The 23,486-nt window shown below is 45.1% G+C and overlaps 1 pseudogene; it reads right to left on the bottom strand.

Annotated features, from left to right (window-relative positions):
* Positions 1-23,486, bottom strand: part of LOC113017549 (low-density lipoprotein receptor-related protein 8-like) — a 44,339-nt pseudogene that overhangs the window by 6,699 nt on the left and 14,154 nt on the right.

Genomic DNA, 23,486 nt, shown 5'->3' with positions numbered 1-23,486 from the left:
ATTATCTGACATAAATATATATTCATCTAAAGAGTCAGTATTAAAAAGGGAACCTTTTTCATTTTCTTAGAAACAAAAGACAAAATAAAAAGCTGCCTCGGCAGGTTGACTGTCTCAATTTAATATTGCCATGCAGTAAAAAAGCTAAGAAGACTTTCAAAACAACTGCTGAAAAATACTGATCTCACAATTTGGTGGCTTCATCAATTTTGCTGCGTGGTGCTATCAAGGATTCTCGTCCGCTTCCAAGTACAATTTAATTCTTAGCGTGGCTTTGTAAACCATTGTTACGGCTGTTAGTCTGCTGTCACTGTTTGTCTGGGCTGCAAAGTGGTATTTTTCTTGCGAGCCAGTGAAGCGTGATTGGCGCGAGAATGAAGAACACTGCCAGTTATAGAAAGAGAGCGAGCGAGAGCTAAAGAGAGAAGGGGAGAGAGGTACAGAGGGAGAGACCAAGACAGAGATAAAGACAAAGAGAGTAAGAGAGAGGCTGTCAGAAAGTGAGGATGAGTGATGAGTAGTTTTATGCGAGAATGGAGGGGACTGTCATTTCTTAGCTCTGACACTTCTGTTAAGACGCTGGTCGCGAGGGATCAACAGTAAGCAGACCGAGACATAGTGCAGGCCTGTGAAGCGTTCGGACGGGTGTGTGAGCAGATGAGAAAAGGAATAGAGGAGGAGGTCGTAGGGCCAGTAAAGCAAATGATCAGAGGGAAAAGTGGAGGGGAGGAGAAGCTAGAGAAAGGAGGGATAAAAGTATTGGTTTTTAGCTTCCTGCTGATTTAATGATGGTGGTAACAGCAGTGATGGTAGCAGAGCAGAAGAAAACACTCGCTTTACACACATCCACATTCCTGTCATCATGTCACTTACCTCTGTGGGAGAGGTTGGCATTGCTCTCTTTCTGAATGCTGTTGGGAGCCACGGCAGCCAATAAGGGGGTGTGTGTGGACGTGGACTTCTGACTAGTGCTGCTCAAACTGGTCGTCTCTGTACTGGTAGCGGCGGGAGTCCGAGGGTGCTCTGTGATTCTGCCGCTCCTGGTGGTCTGAGGAGGGGCTGGTGTTGTAGTCTTGGCTGTGGGTGGTAATGTGGTAGTAGCAGAGGTGGTGGTGGTGGTGGTGGTGGTGGTGGTGGTGGTGGTAGAGGGTGTTGTGGTCGTGGCAACGGTTGTGGGAGTTGTTGTTGTTGTGCTTGTTGTGGTGGTCGTCGTGGAAGTTGTGGTTGCGGTGGAGGCAGATGTCGTGGTTGCTCGGGGTCGAACTGCGCAACAGAAAAACAACCAGTAGGATTTGAGATTTCTCTCCAGACTGCTCAGCTGTTGCAGCCATTTCCACTTGTAAGCTCTGCATCAATATTCAGCATACAACTGCAGTCAACAGCAATGCCTCCATTGTCTTATAAGATGAGATCTATAATCTCTTCTGAGGGTTCTGGGTCTACCATGGGGTCTCCTACCAGGAGCGCGCCTGCAAAACCTCCAAAAGGAGGCATCCATGAGGCATCCAAAATAGATGCTCAGCTGGTGTGTTTGATACGCAGGAGCAGCGGCTCTACTCTAAGGTCCCTCCAGAAGTCCAAGCTCCTCAGTGTCTCATCTCTAAAGCTGAGCCCAACCACCTTATAGAGGAAATTCATTTTAGGTGCTTGTATTCATGATCTTACTCAGATTTCATGACCATAATCTCATAATTATTTATTTATAGGCTTTGAACTGAAGTCTGTAGATCTTACATCACACCACAGGTTTGGATTGAGACATAAATGGATCAGTAAATGAAAAGCTTCACGTTTCAGCTTTCAGCTGCACCACAGCAGTCCGGTATAACACCTGTGTTACTGCTAATCAGAAGTGTGACACTTTAAAGTCCTGTACAGCACCACATAGGTACCGTGACAGGTACTGTGATATTTCTATGTACATACTGTGCTAAAGTGCATTCACACATTCATGAGTAACAAGTTGCCAGATGGATAAGTTGCACAAGCGCATAATAAGCAGAATTTAGTGCAAGCGTTGCAGTCAGTTGTTGCAAACATCATATCACATCACAAGAAATGATCTGAGAAAACACTACGTTGTTAAAGCAGATGTACTACACCAGTACGTTTGGTTCATAGTGTACTACATGTACTAAAAGAAGTATTCAAGTCAGGGATTTTAGCTGAAGCTAAATTACACCACATGTCACCCCAGGCTCTTCCTCTGATCACTGTTTTTTTTTTTTTTTGGTGTATCAGATTTACACAAATCCCAGTGCACACACTGCTGCTGATATAACATTCGGGTTTGTGTTTTCTAAACATTATTTTTAATATAAGTGATATGCGTTTCTTTGTGGTTGTAAAACTGAAATTTTGATCCAATACAGTCACAATTAAACGGTTAGTTATGTCTATAACTTCTGTTCCCTGAAGGAGAGGAACGAGGTACAACACATAAGTATGGGATATCACGCCCTCGCGTGTCCTGGCTGAAGAAACCTTTATTCACGCCTTTACGGCAGATGACGTGTGATGACACGCGCAAGGCCCCGCCCGCACATATAGCCGCTGCCATCACCGTCATCCCTCAGTTCGATAGCCGCTCTTCACCGAGCCAACTGCTCAGTGGGGCCACCCTGTGTTGTACCTCGTTCCTCTCCTTCAGGGAACAGAAGTTATAGACATAACTAACCGTTCCCTTTCAGTCGATTCACTCGGTACAACACATAAGTATGGGACCTATATACACGCCCCGCAGAGCAGCCACCGAACCGGAACGGGACCACCACATCCTCAGTGAGTGGTAGACCCAGCAGAAAGGACAGCATGAGCCACCGAAGGGGCTGTAACGTCCAACCGATAAAACCGCACAAAAGTGTGCGGCGACGCCCAATTAGCCGCTGCACAAATATCAGCCACAGGCACCCCTCTAAAAAGAGCCCATGAGGTCGCCATCCCCCTGGTGGAATGAGCTCCCACCCCGTGGGGCAACGCAAAACCTCCGGTGCTGTATGCCAGCGAGATAGCTTCTACAATCCAGTGGGACAGCCTCTGTCTGGACAGAGCTCTACCTCTATTCGGATTAGCGAAGCAGACAAACAACTGGTCACACAAACGCACATCCCGAGTGCGCTCAATGTAGGTGCGTAGCGCACGCACCGGACAAAGAGAATGCACCCTCCTCTGCTCCTCAGATTCAAAAGGAGGGGAGCAAAAGCTCAGCAACTCAAACTCCATTGAACTATAAGATGCAGGCATGACCTTGGGAAGATAGGCGGCATTCGGACGCAATACGACCTTGCGGCCATCAGGAGAAAACTGTGTGCAGGCAGGATGCACAGACAGCGCATGAAGGTCCCCCACTCGCTTCGCCGAGGCCAAAGCGAGAAGTAATGCGGTCTTATACGAAAGAAGTTTCATATCTACCGACTCAACGGGTTCAAACGGAGGGCCACAAAGGGCCTCCAGCACCAAAGACAAGTCCCAAGCAGGGACACTGGACTTAAGCACGGGCCTCAGCCGGCGAACCCCTTTCAGAAAACGCACGGCGAGGGGATGCGCACCTGGTGTCACCCCGTCAAAACCGATATGACAAGCAGATATAGCCGCTAAATAAACCTTGATCGTCGAAAACGAAAGGCCTTTATCCAACAGCTCCTGCAGGAATGTCAAAACATCCACAATAGAGCACTGAAATGGGAGAGTGTGGCGGTCCTGGCACCATCGCTCGAAGGCTCGCCATTTGTAAGCGTACAAGCCTCTAGTAGACGAGGCCCTGGCGCTCTGAATCGTCGCTACCACACTAGGTGGCAGACCCTTAGCAACCAAGTTTAACCTCTCAGCAGGTAAGCATGAAGGTGCCACAGATCCGGGCGCGGATGAAACACTTCCCCCCCCGCCTGAGAGAGGAGATCCCTGCGGAGAGGAAGCTGCCAAGGACTTGCTGCAAGCAGGCTGATTATTTCTGCATACCACGACTTCGCGGGCCACCAAGGGGCCACCAGGATCAGAGAGAGGGAATGCCGACGCACCCTCTCCAGAATTGGAGATATCATTTCCACTGGGGGAAATGCATACAGGAGCACGTCTGGCCATTGGTGCGCTAGCGCGTCCAAGCCCAAGGGTGCATCGTGGTCGATTATGGAGAAGTACAGGGGGCAGTGAGCATTCACCCTGGAAGCAAAAAGATCTATTTGCGCCTCGCCAAATAGATCCCAAATCTGAGCCACTATTGAAGGGTGTAACCTCCATTCTCTCACCAGAGGACCCCCCCTGGAGAGAAGGTCCGGCCCCAGGTTCAGGTGGCCCGGGACATGGGTGGCTCTTAGAGTCAGAAAATGAACACTGCACCATAACAGCAGAGAGCGAGACAGCTGCAACAGGGGGAGAGAGCGTGTTCCTCCCTGCCTGTTTATATAAGACACCACTGTTGAATTGTCCGTCCTGACTAAGACATGCTGGCCCTGCAGGACTGGACGGAAACGCTTTAGAGCTAAGAACACTGCTAACAGCTCTAAGTGGTTGATGTGCAGCTGGCGCTGAGCCGCGGACCAGATCCCTCTCACTGACGCACCCTCGCACAGCGCTCCCCACCCACTTAGGGAAGCATCTGTGGACACCACCTTGCGAAACAACACCCTCCCAATCCGAGAGCCCTGGTGCAGTAGCCCGGGCTCCCTCCAAGGACGGAGAGCTAGCATGCAAGACGCAGTTACCGGCAGCCTCCTCCGGAGGTGACGCGAAGCACACAAACGGTGAGAGAGAGTCCAGCGTTGAAACGCTCTCATTTTCAACAGCCCAAGCGGCACTACGGCGATCATAGATGCCATCATGCCCAACAAGCGCAATATCGTCTGGAAACGCAGTCTGCGTCCCAGCTGAAATTGAGCGAGGCAGCGATGAAACGCGGCCACTCTGTGCTCTGACAACCGTGCGCGGCTGGAAAGAGAGCATATTTCCAGACCGAGAAAAGCGATCTGTTGACCTGGGATTAGCGAGCTCTTCTGAAAGTTCACAGAGAACCCCAGTGTCTGAATGTGTGACAGAACCCGCGACAGCTGCGTCTCCGCCTGTTCTCTGGAGCAAGCCACGAGAGCCCAGTCGTCCAGGTAGGCCAAGATGCGGATGCCCCTCTTCCTGAGGGGCGCTAGCGCTGCCTCGGCACATTTCGTAAAGGTGCGGGGAGCGAGCGACAGCCCGAACGGCAGCACTAGGTATTCGTAGGCTACGCCCTCGAATGCAAACCTCAGAAACTGCCTGTGTTTCGGGTGTATAGCGACATGAAAATAAGCATCTGTTAGATCGATTGTCGCAAACCAATCTCCCGGGCCGACTGCACTCAGGAGCTGTCTGAGTGTTAGCATCTTGAACCTGTACGTTCGCAGGTACGTGTTCAAGACTCGCAGGTCGAGGATGGGACGAAGCCCTCCCCCTTTCTTCGGAATGACAAAATAACGGCTGTACCAACCTTTGTCCGTCTCCGAAGCGGGGACCACCCGTATTGCTCTCTTCTGTAATAGCGCCTGTATTTCCTCTCTGAGTACCAAGGCTGCCTCGGGGTTGACAATCGTGTTCACGACTCTTTGGAAACGAGGCGGCTTGACCCGGAACTGCAACCTGTAACCCATGGCAACGGTTTGCAGCACCCACGGAGAGGGGGCGCAAGCACGCCACTGAGGGAAGTGAGCAGCCAGCCGGCTGGCCTGCAGCACTGACGGCGGGGCGCCGTCGCCCCCCAGTGTGTCTGCAGGGGACTGCATCCCCTGCCTGACCTGGCTCATTTCGCCTGCAGGTTGAGCATTTGAGATTGTTTGAGAGTAAACCACACTCTTTATTGATTGCAACATGGGAACATGTACATTTATACATTTTGTTGGGTGCACCTTTTCCGGGGCATAACAATGAAAAACAGTGGGAACACTCGATGTGGTCGCTTGAACATTCAACACATCTGAACCGTGTGCAGGGGTTATGTGCTTGGGAGACCGCGATAGGGAAGTGCAGCGCCTTCTGGGGCTGACAACCTGAACAGAACTTAAGCGGCACCTCTTGTGCGGCAACAGAGGGGTAAGAGCAGCGTCTCCCTGCTGCCGGATCCCTTCCCCACTCGCAATCACAGCTAGGAGGGCTGAGGCTTCTTCCTCCTGGGCGTCGGGTCCCGTCGGGGGCCCGGGGGAGGGCCTTTGCCCCAGGCCGACTGGCGTGGAGCTCGGGCCGGAGTACGTGCTCTCGCCGGCGGCCCTCCCACTCCAGCAGTGGGCGCCGGTCTCTTGCCAGCTGTCAGAGGAGCGGCGGGCCTGTGAGAGCTAGCAGTGGGCTTGGGCTGGGGCTGGCGTCTGGGGATGATGTCGCGCAGAGCTTCCGTCTGCTTCTTCCTCAGATCGAATCTAGCCTGAATGGCTTCAAGTGAATGTCCGAATAACCCAGCCGCAGACACTGGTGCGTCCAGATACACAGCTCTGTCTCTATCAGGGACGTCGGAGAGGGTCAGCCACAGGTGCCTCTGCGCCACCACTGTCGAAGCCATCCCTCTGCCCAGGGAGAGCGCTGCACAGCGAGACGCACGGAGGATGTAATCCGTGGTGACTCTAACCTCGTTAAGAAGAGGTGACAGCGGGCTGTCCTCCGGAACCAGCGATCCAAGCTCCGCCAGGCACATTGCTTGGTACGTCTGGAGCATGGTGACGGAGCTCATGGCTCGAGCGGTGCCGGCCTGAGCCCGATAAATCTTCTCCAGCTGCGAGGCCGAGAATCTGCAGTGCTTGGACGGCAGAGTTGCGGGGCCACCGACACCATGGTTATGGGACGGGGCCAGATAAGCAGCCAGAGACAGCTCCATAGGGGGTGGGTTAGCTAAACCAGCTCCCTCGGCGCCGTCCAATTCCATGTACTGTCCATAGCCGGGCACAGTGACGCGGGTAGACAGAGGTTTGTCCCATGACGCTGTTAGCTCGCAGAGAAAGTCTGGGAACATGGGGAGGCAGTTTTTGGCCGTTGCGGGCTCCGGTGGAAGGAAAAAACCCGCAAACCGCGACGGCTTCCGAGCTGGTGGAGGAGAGGGCCAGTCCACCTGCAGCTTCTCAGCGGCACGGCGAAACAGGGAGAAAAGAGAGGTGTCATCGTGGCCGACCGGCGCAGCAGCGGCGGCATATTGGGTCGACAATGAGCTCTCCTGCTCATCCTCCGACAAACCATGGATGTCCAGGCCGATGTCCAGCACGTCATCGTCTTCCTGGGGAGCGCTGGCGGGCTTCAACCCAGGCTGAAGCCCGTCAGCGCTCCTGCATGGTTCCGGTCCGTCATCGGCTAACCCGTCAACGTATTCCATGTGGTCAGCCCAGCTAATCGCGGGGACATCGACCTGAAAATTTTCGTCTTCGGACTCGGACGAAGCCGGGGCTCCAGACTCGGAAAGAAGAGGGTCATGCCGTGCGACAGCCGAGCGTCCCAGCACTCTTTCCACAAACGTCACCCGTCTTTCCAGGGTCGAGCGTCGGAGCTGGCGACAAAACGCACAAGCTTCGGGCTCCGTCAACGCTCTCCTAGCGTGGACGATCCCCAGGCAGACAGGGCAGGCATCGTGCTGGTCGCTGTCGTGCAAAGAGAAACCACATCCCTGAGGACAGGGGCGAACAGAAGATTTCTGCTTTGCTCGCTTCGGTTTGGAGTCCATTCCCAAAACGCAAAGCGAAACGCTGCACAAGAAAAACTTGAAAATAGCGCTCCGCGGGCAGCCTACGCACCAGCTGGGCGGTGGAGGCTAACACCAACAGGGGCAGTTAAGCTAGGTTCAAGTTGGCAGACAACGGAGCTAACTAGCAGTAGCTAGCTAGCCCAACTCAGCAGAGGTGTTCTCAGCGAGGTGAAGAGCGTAAGAACTGAGGGATGACGGTGATGGCAGTGGCTATATGTGCGGGCGGGGCCTTGCGCGTGTCATCACACGTCATCTGCCGTAAAGGCGTGAATAAAGGTTTCTTCAGCCAGGACACGCGAGGGCGTGATATCCCATACTTATGTGTTGTACCGAGTGAATCGACTGAAAGGGAACCAGTGAGTTTTTCCACCAGAAATGTTTGTGTTACAGTAAGAATCCAAAAAGCTTTGGTACAAATGCACTCACTGCCCCTGCACCTACTCCCAGCCTCTCTCACAGGGATTCTTTGAAATATTGCCTCAATACATCTTCATCGTCTCTTTCCCCCCGTTTCTCTGTGTCAGCTCCTCCTAGCTCACCTATATAGACATTAGGTGTAGGTCTAGTAAAAATAGCAACGTTACAAATGTAGTGACTCTATAAGGGCAGGGGGACAAGCTGACTGATGAAATAAGGTCAGCGAGGTAGGTTAGAAGTGCAGGGAAGAGTCCCTGACCTAGTTCCCAAGATAGTTTTACACAACACTTAAGGTTCAGATTCTCTGAAGGATCCAGGGCACTTTTAGCTTTGTAAACATTGTACTGTTAAATTGCAGACATTGAAAAATACTGTATTTGGAGTATCCAAAGTATTATGACAAATAGAAACAGTATAAATAGAAACGCTTTATATTTAGAATTTTAAATATTTGTGCTTAAATATGACCTAAAAGATGATCAGACTTTAACACTAGTCACACAGACGAACATAACTCAAATAAATAAATGAGACAAAAATATTCTTGGTAATTTAATCCAGTATTACACGGCTTGCATGTTTGTGGGTTTATTCAAATGAACTTCAGGTCTTTCCAAAATATCTCTGTCAGGTTAAGTTTGACTTAGAAACAAGCTCATTCCAAATAATTTTACTTATACATAGAATGACTTGTGTGCTTCGTTCTTGCAGCCTTGCTGTGCACCACTGCTGTTCTATGTTGTACTGATGGAGTAGTTGAGAAGTTAGCCTGGATTCTTTGTGCTCGTAAAAGAATTTAGGAACCGGAGAAAATTCAGGCCTTACTATTGGACTGATCACTGTTAGCCAACGACCCCTGAGAATGGCAACAATGCTCCTGAATTTCACTGTGATCCTAGCAGCGTGAATCTCATGTGACATTTATCCACACGAATCATTCATTCAGGTGTGCCTGTGGAATGTAGACTTACTGATCGCGCAGCGTCTCATGTCTGGTCCTAGCTCCATGCCGTCAGGACAGGCGCAGGTGTACTTGGGGGAGTGGTCTGTGATCTGAGGCGCCTTCAGGCAGAGGTACTCGCAGCCACCATTAGGCAGTGTGCCCATATTACAGGTATCAGGACCTTTGGGAACACAGGCAGAAATGTAAAAATATTAAAAAAGACTTTTGGCAACACAATTATCTCTTGGAAAACAATAAAACCCCAAATGTTTTATTAACGAGCTGTACTGGAAAAGGAAAAAAAAACTTGCACAAAGCCCAAATCTCAACAGCCCAAATTTTATTCAAATTAGAACAAAGAAAATATATCAAAGGTTTAAAATTACAGAATGTACAATTGTAACAAAAAAATAAGGCCACTTTGAATTTGATGGCAATAACTAGTCTTAAAAAAAGTTGGGACACGGGTAAGAAAAGGCTGCAAAAGTAAGTGCTAATGAAAAAGAACCAGCTGGAGAAACATTTTGCAACTAATTATGTTAACTGGAAACATGTCAGTAACACGATTGGGGATAATCATGTTATATTATATCATCTCGCAGATGCTGAGGTTCATCAATCTGCAGAAAAAAACACATGAAAAACTGGATGAACCTAAGAAAAAGAAAAACCAGCATCAAATTTGACACGTAGGCGCCAGTATCTCATCAGTAAAAAGTTTCTGCTGCCATCAAACTATTAACTAGTTTGATGCTAGATTTAGGAAGCTAATCTTTATTCCACACACTTCCTCTTGCTGACTTTAGAGATGCGTAGGTGAATGCAGGAGAGTCTCAACTGCTTTTAATCTCTGTAACCCAAATAAAAAATTTACATGTAGTTTCTTAAGCACAGTTGCAGACTCATGGAAAAACACTGCAGTTTTGTGTCATGTGGGGAAGCGCGAGAATTAGGTCAGGTCGCAATCTTTCCTGATTTCTTATGTAGCTTTGGAGAGCAGCACGCCATCAGCTGTCAGGAAAAACAGCAATATCACTTGCTACACAGAGTGAGATTTTAATAAGCTGGGAATACATTTATACTTGATGTACAGTATCTCAGCATAATGACTATGTAATGAGAACAGCTGTCTAAGTTCTCAAAGCTCCAAATGTGGTAAAAGGTTTGGGAAGGAGTCATCAAACTGGGGAGGATGGGAAAAAAAGGTTAAGGAAGAGTGTAGGAAGGAAAGAAGAAAACAGAGGAGGAGAGAGAGGGAGGCAAGAGAAAAGTGAACGAAAATGATGAGGATGAGGATGAAGAAGGAAAAAAGAAGGACCGAGATGATAACAACAACAAAATTATGTTGGTTTTAAGCCATAAAAGCGTCACTTTCTCCTCCTGCGCTGCCTCTCTTTGGTCTCCAACTAAGAAGAGTGAACCTAGGCTTCAAAGACCCACTGAGCGCACAAAAAATTAATAATAAAACAGACACAACTTGGGAAGGATCGGACGAAAGCCTCTTTTAAGGAAGTGTGTCGATAAACATGAAAGACATCTGAGCGTCTCGAAATATGTGGAGACGCACAGTACTGTACCAAACCACACTTACAGATAATATTCCTCACTGGGGTTTTCCTTAGGTGCAGTACACTAACAAATAAGAAATGATACAAAAATGCAAGAGAAACAAAGATAAATCGGTAAAAGACAGGGCAGAGAGGAGTCTGAACTCACCAAGCGTTGCAGTCGAGGTCACATTTTATCAAATACTTTGCTTATCAATGCTACTCGTGTGCTTGGGGGGGCTACTCGGTGCACCTTCACTTAGCCTTGCAGTGTTTTGTCTTGCTTTTGTTGGCATTTGGGAGAAAACATTTTCCAATTCTGTGACTTCTTTTTTTGACCAGGACTCTTGATTTATTAATGAGGGAATGCAATTAGCTGCCTGCTGGCGCACAGACAAGATTGCTTCTGAGCGCTCAGTGAGTGAGGAGAGAAAACAAAGCATGAAAACACTCGCACAAACACATTTCTGGCACGCAGTGTCAAACACACCCAGGTATTCACAAGCAGAGGTGTTGACAGGCACACACGCGTGCGTGCAGTCACACACATCGAGAGTGCAAAAAAAAAAAAAGACAAACACATCGTTTTGACGTGCCCGTCACATCCACCGGTCTAATCACACTCATCAGATTATCTGTTTATTGTTTCAGACCGTTTCACTAAGTGGATCCTCGTGTCTATGTGCTGATAATGCAATGCTTTGTACTCAGGAAGGAGGTTAGATTTTGTGTATCCTGTGTGCACATACGCCCCAAAATCCTGCTCATTATACCGAACAAGATCCTGCACGCTTACGAGTGGCAAACAGCACCTAGACAGAGACTGGGCAGTATGACAGACTGAAAACGAAACGGACATTTTGACTTATTTGAGGTCATCTGGGACAGCCCCACTTAGATCACCTGTGCTAAGCTTCTATGCGTTTCTTCTTCTTACCCTTGGGCTGCCTCTGTTCATGAAACACCACCAGGTCCAGGGGGTTGTTAAGGTCCTCTGCGACCTTGGCCACATCGTGTCCCGTCAGTCGGTTGGCGCTGTATATCGCTTCATCTTCCAAGTCTGTCCAATACACGCGATCCTGGGTTAAAATAAAGCAAAGTCAGCTTGAGAAATACACAAATAAATAAAAAGCCCTAAACCAGCCTTGATGATTAACGATCAACCTATTAAAAAAAAAAAGAAGAATAAATGAAAGATATCTCAGCTAATGCCACAGATAATGTTATAAAGCCACATGCATGTTGCAGATCCAGAACTGCTTGCGCTGTACCACTTGAGATCGGACACTTTCCTAATCAAATGGCAGTGATGACGAGATATATTTCATATTTCAGTAACAGAACACTTACAAAAATGTTTTCTCTAAAGAGGGCGTCATTCTAGGGTTTTATAAAGCTGTTGTTGCTTATCATTTTCAGAGTCCAGTGATTCTGTAATTCAGAACCGTGAGACCTCAAGTATGGAGCAAACATGCTGCAAATGAGCATAATCTGCATACAACTTTAGAATAAATGGCTTTTCATAAACACCATTTGTCTCTGCTTAGAAGCTGTGCACTGATATTCATTGTAGTCACCGTTAATTTAAAAAAAAAAAAAAAGGAAGAAAAAAAGCCAGTCTGCTGCAAAGAAATGTCCTCATCCCAACAATGGCTATTTGATTAAATTTACGATTACATTTGAGGATGTGTTGTGGTTTACTTGAATAGAGAGGTGTTTTATATCCGAGGTAGCTGGTTAATTTTTCAAAAATGCAATAACCCCCCCCCCCCCCCCCCCCCCCAAAACATGCCATTTAGCCCCCATTCTACCATCTTTACCCTCCAGCACTCCAGGTATTTAAAATTATAGCCAGTCTCTCTCTTCTCTGGTAAAAATAATCAGCCCCAAATAAACTTAAAAACAGAGTCACATTACTCCAATTTGCCAGAGAAGAAAGCCCAGGTGGCACTCTTTGCTAATTTCTATTTTTAACCACCCTAATTATAACAGCTACTTAACAAATACAAGGACACAGAGGAGGCGTGGCATCTCTTGGAGACGGTTTAGTTAAAATAAGCCACCTACTCTGTGCTCGGTGGGTGAAAAGGGGAGCAGTGTTTACTTAAAAAAAAACAACAAAAAACAGTAAAAACACCGTTTTAAGTCTGTAAGGAAGTTGCATGCTTGATACGAAAAAAACAGCCCCGGTGTTTTATTGGAAAAACGTCTGTACCTTTGACTCTCTGTTTAAGCTTTGTGCCAAAGCAGAAGGTAGTGACTGCTTTGGCGGAGCGTACGGTGTCTTTGTAGTCCTAGCTCAGCTTCCTTCTCAATTTCCCTTCCGCTCTTTCACACCTGCTCATTATTCTCTTTAATGATACTACACGATATAACCGCACAAGTGCTCACGGCACTTGGTTTCCACAGCAACCCCAAGCAAGCACACATCAATTAAGAAAAAACAGAAAAATAGAGCAAATGACTGCACGAGAAAACACAGACAGGCTGATATCATGGAAAGCTCGATAAAACAATGAAGAGACGATTTAGGAGGTGAGTGTGAGACGGAGAGACCAATCAGGAAGAGTGTCTGCAGGTTTTTTCGTCGTTACAGGGAGGATGTATTTTTATCATCTTTTTAAAGGCAAAGACCTGCAAGACTTGTATGGTGTGCGGGTATGTGTGTGTCCGTGTGTGTCCGTGTGTGGGGCTTAGTCACAGCAGCCATCCATGCTTTTTGTGCCGTATTATCAGTGGACTTGACCTCTCTCTCACCTTCCCCCCCCATCTTTCAGTGAGCTCTCCATCACTAAATCTCTCCCTCACTTAGGTTCTGATAACCTTTACTCATATGACAGTAGTTCTGAAACAATGATAGACAAATATCAGCCACGCTGATAAAACACTACTCAAATCTATTATTCCATCTCTTCTTTTTGCTTCTCTCGCTCTCTGTCTTGATTTCCACCTCAGCAGTCAGTCTCTGACATTGTTTTCCCCTTTTTACTTTCTCCATTGTCAATCTTTCCGCGCGCCGCTTGTGACCTTGAAGCTTCAAACAGCAGCACAAAACCTGAGAAGGGCAGTGCTCTTCAATTGTAGGATCAAGGTGCCCAAAAGGTTGGAAACGAAACAAAACACTGCACACTTTCAAAAATGCATATTACAGAAACAGCTGTATGCACCAGACCAGAGCTCTGGCATTACCACCTGGTCTGATTCTTTGCATTTGAATCTCAATTCTCAACTGCTATACCTCAAAGACAGTGAGGGCAAAGGGATGGCCCAGGTGGTGATGCGAGGAGAGCAGCACTTTGCGGTTGTCACCATTGAAATCCACGCTGGACAGCAGGTGCAGCTTGGAGTCCACCCAGTAAAGTCGTCTGTTGGACAAGTCTGAGAACATGCAGGGAAGGGGGGAGAGCGAGAGAGAACAAAATCAAGAGGGGGTAGGGGAGAAGGTGAATGGAGAGAGAGAGAGAGAGGTCACTCAGAGTGAAACGGCCCAGGGTGAGGGGTATATGGATGTAATGGCCCAGTAGCTACACAATCAATCTTCTTTGACATGACGACCTCAGCCCCGTACTAAGAAAACACAGATGTGATTGTAATATTGCCGCTTGACTTCTTTGCTGGAGAAAATATATATGCCCTTGAACAGATTCATTAGTCTTGCTGGACCTATTTTAAAGACAAACTTTGCTGTTTCGCAAATCTCAAATAACTCCACATTTCAGCCACTGCTATATTATTTATATTAGGCCCAAATCATTGTTGTGTCCTTGCTACGAGCGGCAAAGTGTTGTGGTGTTTACTTTGAAATCGAAACACCACATTGAATTTAAACAGCAAAGGAAATAATCCCTGTATTACTCTTTTTTTCACCAGACTCTAAGATTATGCTTTTAAGAAAAACATTTAAAAAACAGAAAGCAAGAATTTAATTAGTAATTAATAAAGAATTAAGCTTTTGTGTGCAATAAGCAATTCGAAATTGGTAAAACACTGGAAGTATATGAAAAAAAAGCATCCAATAAAAGCACCAAAGTAAACTGAAGGGGGAAGAGAATTAACACGATTCTCTGTCCCCATTCACCTCTCCTGACTCAATCACCTGCACTGTTCGGTGGTCTCTATGAAATCAATGACCAGGGGAACACAATTCACCCTTTCTCTCCCACAGCCGCCTGGCGCCAAACCTCTCATTCGCCTTATTCCAAAAAATTATTTGTTTTCATACAGATGCGGCGACACCTCAATTCCACAGAGTGTGGCGACTGTGTGCTTCTATTTCTCCTCAGGCAAGGGCAGCTGAGAGGAATTGGCTGGTGCTTCGGAGGGAGTTGAAAGGGATGAGGGGAGGTATCGACAGCACAGAGCGTCTGGCTTATTAATTCGGAGCCTCATACTCACTGGCTTGATTGATGAGAGCCAGACACAAACTGAGGTATATAGCAATAAGAGCTACTTGGGTTTCAGCACCCATAGACTATTTTCTTCTCTCAACTTGTGCTGTTTGTCTCTCTCTGGCTTTCCTCCATGTGTTGTTTTTTTTCTTTGTGTTGAATTCACTCGAGACACTTTTTTCTCTCTCTCTCTAAAAGCAATGTCAGCATAATAACCTTTTTTTTTTTTTTTAACAAAACTGCTGTCAGAACTGATTGATTTTTTCTATCTGGGCATCATCTTCTAGCTTTTCATCCTTCTTCCGTGGGCTTTGAATGTTCAAAGCTACATGTTTTTTTCCTTACCTAGAGTTATTCCATTGGGCCCTTCAATGTGTTCAGACACCAAAATTTGTCTATCCACTCCATTCATCCCAGCCTTCTCAATTTTGGCCTGACCTCCCCAGTCTGACCAGTACATAAACCTGCGGGAAGATACACAAGTTAGATTAAATTGAAGCAGCAACCTCGGAGGCTGAGAAATCAAGCCAACGTGACCTGCCTGCATTCTCTCTGAGGGCCACCAGATGGTGATAGCTGTGGTTGTAAAAGAGACCTGAAGTCTTACAGAAGGCTACGAGAAATGGCTTTCTGATTTTACTCATTTGTTTTGGGTCATACTGAATAAAATATCAACTGAAATATTTTGTAACCATGTTACAAAATGATATAAAAACCGCACACTTGATGGCTAATAGCGGTCCATCAGAAGTCATTAGCCAATGATTGTGCGGTTTCACACTTGACTTCTTGTCAACTCGGGTTTTTTGCCAACCAAGCTGGTGATGGCAAAAGCTTCAATACAATATGGCACTTCAGAAACCAATGTGTGGCTATCTGTGGCTGAGTGCCTAGCTTTAGAGCAGGGGTGAAAAAGTTTCTAGCTTGGTATAAAAAGTAATTTTCCACCTTTGTGACATCTTTACATTTCATCCCTTTATAGGGGCTTAAAGTATTAATACTTAAAGTTGTGAATTATTAGTGCTGTGGAGCGTGACGCTTGAATGCAGGCGGTTATAGCACCAACTCGCGGCAAGGCTTCAACTTCCGCTACTTCAAGTCATTGAACTGGACCTTTTTGTTTCTGCGTTTGTGACCTTTTGAACTTTTAATACAATCATCTAACAAATAATATGGCTTCCTGTGTGCTCTACTTTTGGTGAGTGAAAGCTAGTATTTTATTTGTCTGTTACTTAATAACTAGCAGCTTATCTGTGTGTCTAGCTAGCATTAGCTGATAACTTAACATACAGCTTATCACCCAAATACAGTCCAAAACCAGTGAGAGATGCCATTGTTCATCTTTATATACATGTTGTATCATTAAGGCACGGCCAGTTCAGTGTCAGAAATGAAAGGAGTAACTTTGCTAGGACCAGTGAAGAGAGGTTAATATGTAATGTCAATTGTTCTGAAAAACTCTTAACTGACAAAATCAACTGTACTCCGTCACACGATGTTCCACAGACATCTTCTCTCATTTTCTTTGCAAAATGACTGTATTATTAGTAAGACAGGCATTGAAAACATAAAAGGGAAAGCACTGTGCAAAACAGCAGGTACTGGAAACTTGGACCTTATCTGAATATGTGTGTCCATGATAAAACTGTGAAATTGTGGCTTCATTTGCATGTATTTCATGCTAGTCTAGCTTTGTAGAGCTGTGAAAAGACGTCTTTGGGGAGCTCAAGGCACCCGAGACAAATGGAAAGAGTTAGAAAGGGAAGACAAAGTGTTACATCCCATCTCAAGAAAACTGTTAAAGTGCTTAATCTAACAGATGGGCTCAGTGCTACAAATAGCCTTTACTGACTTTAGGCCAACTTCTACACCCAATCTCTTTCTACTATAACAACACTGGCTTTTACAGACACACACACACAATGACAGTAGGACCTCTTACTCGCCCTCCCTCCTTCCTGCCTTTTTGCTCAACTCCTTTGCAATCTTTTGCTCCTTTGTGCATCTTTTCAAAATCCCTTTACCCTAAAACTAACCCAACTCACCCTTGGTGCGGATCCACAGCGATGGCTCGTGGCTCGTTCAGCTCGGTGGTTATGAGCATTTTCCTTTTCCTGCCATCTCCCGTAGCGACAGATATGCTCTTATTGCCTGAGTCCGTCCAGTAGATGTTCTTGTGGACCCAGTCGACAGCAAGGCCCTCCGGGGAGTGGAGCGAATCGATGAGCGTCACCTGCTGTGATGAGTCACTGGCCTTGTTGATGTAAGCGCTGGTGGGCGGATGGAAAGGAAATGTATCAGTAAGTAATCTGGAAATTATAAAAGCCTAATCCATCACAGAGGTGCTGGCACGATGGATTTACTACCGTCTGGCTTCCTTTCCTTGGGAGGAATGACTTGATTGTGAGTGGCTTAGATATCTTGTTGGGAACATAGATTCTTCACTCTATTCAGGTGTGAGGGGCACCCAATCCTGACACCTTTATAACAACTTCAGCCTTCACACCAAACACAGCCTCCCAGGGAGAATGAGTCTGTCTTTTTCTATCAGCACCACATGCCTATATCTCCCCTTTAACCGAGTGTCCCTTTCTTGTCTTCAGTTTCTTTGATTTCCTACTCCGTCCACTTACTCTGTCAACTCTTCTATCCCCATTCCCCACTGACATTTCCTTTACTGGTGAAAAATGTTAAAACTTAATAGATTACTGCCTCGACAATATATGAATGCAAGAGCAAGATGGAAGAAAAAATGCTTGATAAAAGGTTGGGACAAGCAATGTCCCAAGTTGCACAGTGCCTTCACATTTTAGCAACGCCTACAGGAGTAAGAGGAGACGGGAGGTGCATCTTAACTAAAGAAGAAGGTTGACTGGTAGTCAGAGCTTGGAGATGCTCACTGTTACATTTTGCCAACCCAAATGTCTTCATCTTTACAGTCAGGTGAGTGTGGGATGTTATTGTGTGAGTGTGATAGATAATCTATGGGTTCTCAAGAGTGCCTCAGGGTTTGTAACATGGATCCAACACCACACTGTTTAACCCTCGAGGGTAAATTAAAACGGCTCAAGCATTGTGGACATGAAGGAAACCCATCGTGTTATTGATGCAGCATGCAGCTACTGAACTCTACTGAAAACGCCAGAACAAAAATTACATTTGACACAAATTCAATTTGAAACAATTTTCTTTTGCATTACATTCTGTTCTTTGATACTGAGTAATCGCGAGTTCCACTAAAACATATTTTCTGTTTAATCTCTTGTTCAATTTCTCCAATATTTAATTTTTACGAACACAGCGGATATAAAAATTCAACACGTCAGGTTTTCATGATGTATAAAAATGAAGAAAATGAGATCAAGGTAAACGATTTAAGAAAATCATTTCCACCTTTAAAGTTTAACCTGCACAATTCACAGTCACTCTTCAATTCTATTTGGGTGGGGGACAATCACTGAAAAACTTACAATTACCTGGCTGCACAATGTGCGCAGCCTTAGACTAAAATACTGTTAAATACCTCTTTTGATTTTACTACACCGTTCAGTCTTTTTGGCTAGGAGTTTGCCACAGCACTGCGTCTCTTGATTTGGCAATACTTAACAGTCTTCTTTGGAAAAGTACCACAAATCATCGTCAGGTCACCCCACAGGTTTTGATTTGGATTCAGGTCTAAGTCTTTCCAAAACTTTAATCATCAGGTGAAGACATTCTTTTGTATTGGATGATTTGGGTCATTGTTGTGCTAAAGGGTGAAATTCCTCATCATTTTCATCTAGCAGCTGCTTTAAGTTTTTGTGCCAAATTGGTATCAGTATTGGAACTGCTCATATTTCCGTCCATTTTGAGTAAACACAATGTATTTTATGGTATATTTTACAGCTTGGACATTCTTGTGTACCCTTCTCCTGACTGATACCTTTAAATCATGAGATCTCGTTAACGCTTTATAAGCTTTTTCTGGACCATGGCTTTTAATTTATGCATGTCACATTAAAAATGGACAAAGTTCTGAAGTCATTTTTCTTGGGGTCATATTTCTCAACATCACAAATCCAGATATTTTGACAGTGCTATGAAGATGTTTTATATCCACTTTATATTCTTTTACTCCACTCCAATTTCACTATGTCCTTAATTTGAGTTAGAAAATCTTCACATAGACTTAGGTTGAACAGGTTGGTGGGCTGAACAGAGGCTTCGGGCACAGTGAAGAATAAGACAGAGACAGATGAGTCCAAGTCCACTGAGCAGATTGCATGTTTATTGGTTGAACCATTGTTTGCAACAGACATCTCCATCATTGGGAGAAGGTAACAAGTCATCGACCCGTGGCATGCTAATCACTATGAACTAGTCTGGGAAAACCACATTATCACATTGAGGGTGAATGAGTAGTGCAGACTTTAATAAGCCTAACTATTTCGTATATCACCTTATCAGGGAACAAAACAAAATAAATAAAAAAAACCCCACAATTTACTGATAGTAGTCCAACCTAATAAGCTCCGATTTCTAATTTCATCTCTACCTGGGGTTAAGATCTGTCACCAAGGCAACTTGGACAATTTGCTTACATATATTCTACTGTGGCGTTACAGGAGAAAAGAAAACATATGGTAATGTCAAAAAGAGCAGATATTCTAAACAGCAGGAAAACTTGATTCTGATGCTATGCACTTGGGTGCAAGTGCAGAAGATTTTGCTTTGAAAGATTAGAGAAAAGAACACCATCAGGACAACGCCAAGTAGATTAAGCTGTATAACTTCCCTTGCTGTTTGCTACTTAAAGCAACTTTTGATATGTGAGTTTATTTACGGCATCGAAAAATAGACTTCGCTGTGAAAAATGAGTTCATTTGTCCGTTCCCTGTCACAAGCCCTTGACTGTGTTACCAAGTTTGTGTGGGAGAATGTCTGCGTGTGAATGTGTGTGTATGGAGATGAATAATGGCAGCGATTATTGAGGCAGTGAAATTAGTGAGAGCATATGGCTCAGCTGAGATGATAGAAAGCCCCTCCCACAACCTGTCAGCCATCAGGGTGACACAAACACACACACAAATGTATGTGCAAAGCTATGATATGTGCACACACACAGACTCACACAGTGTGTGTGAAGGACAAACAGGTGCGGCTGACTCACTACCAGAAGGTGTGACAGGTTGAAGCACACAAGATGGATGGACAGAGGAGAAAGATAATGAACATGTTGGCTGAAGAATGACAAAAGTGAGTTATCTAACTTTAAGGTCCTGCGTCTATACAGTGGGTTTCATCGTTTTATATGGGCTTCCTCTGCCTTTATAGACAGAATATATACACATCATTTACAGCATTTCAATAATTACACTGAAATATACAATTATAGATCATTTTTCTGTCGATTAAACAGAATGATCCAGCAAAATCTAGTGCGTTTTCAGTTCTGTGTAGCAGTACCTGATAGGGTTAAATAATAATTTAAAAAATAAATATAACTTGTCATTGTGTATGTGTGTGTACCTGTATATTTTCTGATGATACAGATCACACCAGAACATCTTGTTGGTGGACACGTCCACATCCAGGGCCACGGCATTCTTCAGTGTAGGGACCACTTGTGTGTACTCACTCTTCAGCAGGTGAATACGACGGATTTCATGACGGTTAGTGAACAGCAGGTACGGACTCTTTCCTGTTGGAAAAGGAAAGATGTTTATGTTACCATCAATGAAACCACTGGACAGAGAAGTTATACAGAACAGCTCATCTGCTCTGTAACCCACTGCTGTGACTCTAAATTAGGAACCTACCAAATATGGGCTGTTTGTACTGCTTTTGCTCTTGGTATGTCACAGGGAAATATTTGTTACCCTTGCAAAATACCTGTACGTGAAAGCTGAACTTGTGAATCTGTACTGTTATAGGCATTTGCAGCTAGACTGCTGACTAGAACCGAAAGTATGAGCACATCACTCCAGTCCTGGCCTCTCTGCATTGGCATCGTGCCTCATTTTAGAATTCAGTTTATGGTTGTTTGATCAAGGCTCTTAATGGGCGGCCCCTAGCTTGTATTACCAGTCTTATTCATTTATATTCACCAATATTTCCCAGTCTCACAGACCCACTGGTGAAGGCCTCTTACTGTACATGTCTCAAGGTCATGCCTCAAGCAAAGAGGTGACAGAGCCTTTGCAGTCGTTGCTCCACAGTTTTCAAATCTACACAATCACACGAAAGCCGAAGTTCTGATAGGACTCTATGCAGTCCTCTGAAAAACTAAGTACTCTTCATGATTCAGTAGCTTGTAGAATCACCTTTGCAATAACTTGAAGCTACTGAAGAACTTTGGTTGACTGTTCACAACGTTGGTTCAGTTCATTGAGTTTTGGCAGGATGATGCATAACTCGGGTGTAGGTCTGGATGACCTTAATTGGACCTTTGCAACACCTTCATTCTTTTCTTTTTCATTCTGTTATAGATTTGCTGCTGTGTTTGACATCATTGTCTTGTAGCATGACTGAATTTGGGTAAAGCTTTAGCTGTCAGTCAGATGGCCTCATATTTGATTCTAAAATACTTTGGTATACAGCATCGTGCTTGACAGTTGGTATGAAGTGTTTGTGTTGATTATGTCGTGTTTGGGTTTTGCCAAACGTGGGGCTGTGCATTATGGCCAAACATTTCCACTTTGTTCTCATCTGTCCACAGGACATGGTTCCAGAAGTCTTGTGGTTTCCTCAGATGAACTCTGTAAAGCTAAGGTGTGTTTGCCGCTGTCTTTCTTAAGAGAAGAGGCTATCGCCACACTTGTTCAATCTTTTTGTGGCATCATGAACTGTCATGAACTTTGACATTTAACACCCTAATAGGGTTTTTTAAAGTCTGAGATGTAGCTCTTGGGGTTTTAAGCAATTTCTCTGGGCATTGCATGGCCTGACCTTAAGAGGAATTTATTGGGACGCCCATTCCTGGGAACATTGTGACATTTTGTTAACACACATACACACAAAATAGGCTGTTCTAGTGTTTCCCTTTGCTATTCTTCACCAGTCTAATAACCTACATACTGTTGTGTACAAAGATACCGTGGGTAGTGCTGAGTGTTTAGCCTTATTCCCAAAAGGGAACATAATGTAAGCCAACTGTACTTTGCATTTGTACTATTTAGGTCCTTAAAGCATGTATTTTTGATGATGTGAACATAAATTATGTATCCAAACAACCCCTTTAAAATAATAATGTTTCCCATCTACACAGATTTTAGAACAACATCATATTATTGAGTGAGTTTTTCACACAATTATGCACAACAGGGAAAATGATGTATGTGGTATGATTCAGTCCACATGGAAAACACACACCCCTTTTTAAAGACTATTGTTTTGGAATAAAGATGCAAGTGTGGTGTCCTACTGTTGGAAAAAGTTACATTACTCTTGTTAGTGAAGTGACCCAACAAGAGCCATGCCACAGTCTATTTTAAGTACAACAGTGCATTGCTGGGGGGTTTTTTCAGGGGCATTCAGGATGTGGCGTTTGCTGGCACATTAGTTACCTGGTAGCGGACACACTTCAGCTGACTGAAGGTGAGGATGGCTCAAGCATTTGAATAATTCTAGGTAGGTGACAAGGTCAACTCTAGCACACAGAGATACCTTAGTTTGTGAGCATGGGAGCATTGCTGTGACATCTATATTTTTGTCATCAAGCACTTTCAACCTAAAATACAAGAAATGTAGTCCTGGACTCTCACTACAGTGCAGCTAATAAGACATCAATGTTTCTTTTAATTTAGCAGCACTGGTGTGTCCTGGATTGCCACTCCCATTACATTTTCCAGCACGTTTTTTCACATTTGTTCTCTGTCCTAGCTGTCACGTCATCTTTATTCTCCACTGTCCACAAAAATCAAAACAGCATTCAAACAAGACAAAGCCGGCCGGAAGCAACGTTCGAGCGTGCACAGACAGCACAAACTCCTACTTTCACACAGACTCAACCGTGCTTTGACAGGTTTCCTCAGCCCTGGTTTATTACAGGCCACTGCACAAGGAGAAAATATTACAGTTCTACTACTGCTAGGATCCAATCATTTTTCTCTTACTGCTGGTTTGTAATCATCAATTTCCCCTGCTGAGAGGGCGAGCGAGCGAGAAAGCGAGACAGAGACAAAGGAACAGGCAAGCGCAAGTAAATCTGACAAATGCAGGTAAAGTCAGGGAGAAAAGATCATTAAGAGGATGTAATTAAGGAAGGACGAAGGAAAAAGCCATCAACAAAACAAGTGAAAACATGGGAAAGTGGGAAAAAGAGAGAGAAAAGTAAGAACATTTTGAAGCCTGTATAATGAGGACATGGATAACTCCGACATGTCTTTCATCAATCCCCACAGACTCACTTTTTCACGACAATATCTCTTATCCCTCATCGGTGTTGTCACAGCAATATGTCCTTCTGAAGTTTATTTTTTTTAAAAAGAAAAAAAGAAGCTGAGTCACTGTTTTCCAAAAGGCCCCAGCACTAC

The sequence above is a fragment of the Astatotilapia calliptera genome, unplaced genomic scaffold, assembly GCF_900246225.1.
Source record: "Astatotilapia calliptera unplaced genomic scaffold, fAstCal1.2 U_scaffold_147, whole genome shotgun sequence".
Taxonomy (NCBI): domain Eukaryota; kingdom Metazoa; phylum Chordata; class Actinopteri; order Cichliformes; family Cichlidae; genus Astatotilapia; species Astatotilapia calliptera.
This window is presented reverse-complemented; position numbering and strand designations above follow the sequence as displayed.